This window comes from Sinocyclocheilus anshuiensis, unplaced genomic scaffold, assembly GCF_001515605.1.
Source record: "Sinocyclocheilus anshuiensis isolate Anshui unplaced genomic scaffold, SAMN03320099.WGS_v1.1 scaffold72, whole genome shotgun sequence".
NCBI lineage: Eukaryota > Metazoa > Chordata > Actinopteri > Cypriniformes > Cyprinidae > Sinocyclocheilus > Sinocyclocheilus anshuiensis.
In genome coordinates, this window is record NW_015554073.1 from 612,041 (window position 1) to 617,880 (window position 5,840).

The window sequence follows — 5,840 nt, forward strand, 5'->3', positions numbered from 1 at the left end:
GATTTCCATAAGGGTGTTACATTTGATCACTAAATTAATGTCAGCCATTTTTAAAGACCAAGGAGAGGGAGTGGTCATAGTCAAACCTCCAATCATTTGGTATCTCTGAAAAGCCCTGAACGTGCTCTGTACAGGACATCTTATCAGACTTAAAACTGTGACATGTAAGGTCTCTGAGAAATCAAATCACTAAAACATGATGTCCTCTACAGAGGACAAAACTCCATAGGTGGTAGTCAGGAGGTTAAGCAATTCATCTTAAGGAGGCAAGTTCTGAACATCTTCCAGAATAGTACAAGCTAGAACAGAGAGGGATTAAGAAACGAAAGCATTTTTTTTCTCTCAGAAGGATCCAGAATGATCCTAAGTGATCAGGGATCAGTTTTTAACTGTTTATTGAAATTTTCAGCTGATTCAGCTGTCCAGATAGGTTTAGGAAAAATATTACACCAGGAAGGAACAGTAAATGAAAATGTTCGAAAGTGAATTTTGCAACAAAAATGGCAAGAAATTCACAAAAATCTTGTATCCCATACTTTCAAACCACTTTAAAGTGAAGCTAGTTTCTTTTTCTTTGTTTCATACAGGTTAAAACAGCAAAATCTGCAACAAAACAGACCAATAAATCATCCAACCTGTAAGAAGACTAGAGTCTTCTCCTACATCATTTAAAAATGTAAATTTAATCCATATGGGGAATTAAAAATGACGAATGGAGTTACAAACAGAAAAAAAGTAAAACCGACTAAAACGGAGTAAATGTAAACATAGGTAAATATTGTAATATTTCACAACACAAAATATCACTTATAACAAAATAATAAAATAATACAATATAGGCTCTTAAATACTTTCATACTGTAAGTCTGCAACTGATCTGAGACAAAGAGCTCCAGTTCATGGTCAACATGAAAATGAATGGAGACAACGGTTGCCAGAAAGACATTTTTTCAAGATTTTTGGAGAAACTACTTAAATTTCATTCTGTTCCTCAAATGAAGTGATTGCATGGCTTTAGAAGAAAATGGAGTGCATATATCATAACACATGCATTATGATGCTTTTTTGTCCATCACAGCCCCTAGTCACCATTCACTTTGACTGTATTCAGCATTCCACACAACAAAGAATGTGATCCAATTACTTTAAACATTCAAAGGGTGATACATTTCACTCTTGCAGCATGCGCTTAGCATTAGCAATGTTCCTCGGCCTAAGGCTTGGTTTGTTTTGATTACTGTATATGTGCAAAAGAGAGGAAGGTTATGATTTCACCCTGAACGACAAGAGGTCAGGCGAGATGTGTATTTGTCTTGGTCTGTATGTGAAGTCTGGGGATGTTATTAATCACTGCTGTTTTACTTTAATGGAGTTGGTGCTATTCATCATGATCTCCCGCTGAAAGTTACCTGTTGAGAGTGATTAATTCAGAAAGCAGCCACCGGAAGAGGAATGAAACCACTCTACAACTCTTGTTATTTCAACAGAAGTGAGTGAAAACATATTAGTACCTTCAGTTTTGGAGATTTATTGTGTTTAATCTTGAAAAAATGAACCACTTAAGGCATTTAAGGACAGATTACATTTAAATAAATGCAGGTTGGAAATTTTGTAGTATTGCAGCATTTGATGAAATCCAAATTTAGACAAAAGTGTATCAATACAAACAAAATCAGTTAGGCTTTCCATTAAAAATGTTTAAGCCTCCCAGCCAAACACTTCTCTTTATTCCATACATGAAATTGGGAGGAAGTTTAGACGCCTTTCAAGGCTCACAAAAATATCTGAGGGGCAACCTCATGTATCAGACCTCCAAGCTCTCCTGACCTTTGCCTCTGTACGCCAGGGTTTCTAAAAACACCAACGCTGAGGGATTTCACACACTCATAAGAGGGCCTCAGAGCAGAAGCTTGTTTTCCTGAGAGTGAGATTGTCTTTAAAGAGCTTTGTGCTGGTCTAAAGGTGTAAAGGATAATAAAGCAGGACTTACAGCTTGCTTAGTAGGGTGGCAACCTTTTTAGCTGCATTACAAATTGGACTTGCATTACTGTGTGTTCAGATAGAAACATTTCACTAAGCCCAGAGTCAATAGCGTTAGGGTGGAAATCCAGCTACCTGATAGAGGTCAGACAGGAAGTACTGCAGAGATGACCAGCAGGGCACACTAATGGCTCATTTTATTTTAAGTCCTTCACAGACTACAGAAAGTCAAATTTATCAAGTTTGATTTTCATAATAACAGAATAATTTGTGTATTTGTGTAGAAATCTTTTGTAAAAGTGCACTACTGTTTAAATGTTTGGGGTCAGTACTTTTTTAAATCAATTAATACTTTTATTCAAGGATATGTTAAGTAACAGTAAAGACTTACATTGTTACAAAATATTTATATTTTGAATAGGCATAAATGCTGTTCTTTTTTACATTTTATTCATCAAAGAATCCCCAAAAAGGTATCACAGGCTCCAAAAAATATTAAGCAGCACAACTGTTTCCAACACTGATAATAATTCAGCATATTAGAAAGATTTCGGAGTGATCGTGTGACACTGAAGACTGGAGTAATGGTGAAAATTCAGCTTTGCCATCACAAAATGACGATCTGCTGCGTGAGATCACGTAATGCTGGGTACACACTAAAAGATTTTTAAAAACATTATAAGATCTTCAAAATGTGAGAGACCACAAACATGAGGACAAAAAAATCCTAGACTTAACCGTTTTGCTCCTATAGTATCATCATTTTGCTCAATTCGGTATTTCATTTGCTGCTGTTCCAAAGTTCACCACTATGTGGCAGTGTTACCCAAACTGACGCGAAACCGACAAGCATGACTACGGAGAAACGACAATGGATAAAACAGGTGAAACTCACTCTACACGTCCGAAATTAATAAATAAAGAAAGTGGTAGAAGTGAAATATGGCATTACTTTGCCTACAAAAGTGATGAAAAAGGTGAACCAACCAACCTTAATTCACCAGTCTGCAAGCGCTGCTATAAATCATGTGCTGCCATGGGAACATTTGTCACTCGCTCATCCTGATTTGTTCAAGGAGTTAAAAGATCGACAGGTAAATGTGTCTCTTTCAACTGATTTAATTTAGACTTTTATTTTAAAAAGATCAGCAATATTATTTTTAGTATTAGTAATAGTGATGAAGGGCATATTCCTCCTAAATAGTATCGTACCGAAGTCAAAATTGTGGTATCGAGCCATCCCTACTCTTAACACACCTCACACCACAGGAAAATCTGGTAAGATCATCTTTAGAACCACCAAGATAATCGGGACATTACCTAGGATTGTCGGAAGGGGAGAAATCGGCCCAAAATCAGCCTGATTATCTTGTGGTGTGTACCCAGCATGAGGCGCTCCCTCTGGCATGATAATCTTAATAATATCTTGTAGTGTGTGATGTGCCACGATGTTAAAATCGTGTAGTGTGTGCATGTTTAAGATTTGAGGGAAGATAATCTGCAAAGATTCTCCTTATGTGTGTGCTGCAACCAGATTTCATAATTGGTTAGGATTTTAAAACTCCTGTAGTGTGAGCCCGGCTTAAAAGGTGAAGTCAGAAAATGTACAGGAAAAAGAGGACAAATAAACCATTATAATACCAAATGAAGAGTTTTGCAAGCCAAAACAAAAAAGTCAATATTTTTTAGAATTTTAAAATAAGCAAGCAATTATTTTTTCCAATAACCAATATTCTAAAAATATAATAACTTTAATACACAGAACACCAAAAATCAAATTAATCAAATTCTGCCAAATTCTAAAACCCCACTAGCAAAAAAACTTGAAGTTCCTTAAAGAGTATGTTAAGAGCAAACAGTCTGCTTGAGTTCGAATCTCAGCGCAAGTTCTTTTTTTTTTTTTCTTTTTTTTTGAAGGATAATGTGGGAAAATACATTATTTCTTTCGTTTTATCGCAACGAATAGCAGCAAGTGGGCATATTTATGAAGTGATCCTACAACAGTGAGTCTCTTTGTGATAACCTTTTCCCAGTACATAAATAATATATTAAGGACTGGCCAGTGTCTGCAGTTTGACTCTGGATCATTTAGTTATCCAGAAAGGATCTGCTATTCCCTCCACACTTCTTGTAAGTTCACTCAAATTATTAGAGCACTGAATTTGACATATGATCCGATTCGTCACAACATCAATTATCTCTGAAAGATTCGCTAAGTCGCAGGGCCCAGAGTTCACATAACCTTCACTAAATTAGATTCAACTAAAAACCAGCAAGACTAAGTAAAAAGAAAGTCCCTAAAGGCCTAAATGATTCTAAATGATTTTTCTGCCAAAAAGGACAGATTGCAAGAAATAAACTCTTGCTGCTAAAAGTAAATTAGGAAGTGGGCGGAAGCTGACATTATACAAATGCAATGTCACCAGGCACAGAATACGATAACAAGGGTCCTGGGAAGAGGAAACCACTCAAGTGGTTTTGCCTGCAAAGATTTTTTTTTTTTTTTGTGAATGAATGAAGGTACAGTTAGAATTTGCAACTATCTATTTGCCCCTAACTGGCACCTTGACCAGGTGCTGACAGCAGCTACGTTGGGTGCAGAGAAAGAAAAACAAAGACCGCAGCCAAGAACATGCTCTGTTTGTAATGCCAATCCAACTCATGTCAACATGATTTCCTTCCTGACTGCCAGAAAACTGAAAGTACATGTAGTTTTGTTCCTCTCAGTTACTTATTGAAATAAAGCTACCAAGGTGCTGACAGACAGATAACACAATGAGCAGGTACAGCTTTGGGACTATCTTACACAGTGTTTGTCTCACGTCTATCTAAAGGAATCCATTAGCGGTAATTTTTGGACATCCTGTAACAGTAAATGAACACTGCAAAACCAGGATTTATGCTTGACCACCCAAAGCAGCATTAATCATTCCCTCCAATGTCAATTTACTGTTTATTTTTGATTATGCCAACTTATTTCTTTATACTCCTTGGTGCAGTGAACCTCTAAGATGTCAAAGGCAAAAGACCCATACATACCTTTCAAAAAATGCAGCACATTCAGTTCACGTTTTCAAACTATTATTAGATGTGGCCAGCTGATTCTTGACTTTTGCATCCCTCCAATTCCTGATATTTCACATTGCACAATGTCCTCTCAAGATAAATGAACAAAGACGTTATGTTTCTCCCAGCAGTGATTGTGCAACTGATACAAATTTGTGCAAGATGGATCGCAATGCGTCTTACATGACCTGCAGTTGATTTCTGAAGGCACCAGGTTGCATACACAAGAAATAAAATTACAAAAACAAAGGCAATTGGACATGTTTGATGGGCTGTGACTCTGTCAGGTGGGATTTGCAGTTGGTTAAACTCATTTAAGTGTTAAACAGGTCTTCCCCCTGGGCCGCTACAAAAAGGTTGCACAGCTTCAACCATGATTCTATATGACATTACAAACCTTGTAGAACATGACTTTACTGTGTTGAAACAAATCTGAACCCTCGAGGTCTGGTTTCTAGTCCCTTCACTGAAACACAGTCCACATCTGCAGCAATGAAAGTATGCTGCATTATTTACACTAAATTGAATTATATATTACATTTACAGTGGGTACGGAAAGTATTCAGACCCCCTTCAGTTTTTCACTCTTTGTTATATTGCAGCCATTTGCTAAAATCATTTAAGTTAATTTTTTTTCCTCATTAATGTACACACAGCACCCCATATTGACAGAAAAACACAGAATCGTTGACATTTTTGCAGATTTATTAAAAAAGAAAAACTGAAATATCACATGGTCCTAAGTATTCAGACCCTTTGCTCAGTATTTAGTAGAAGCACCCTTTTGATCTAAT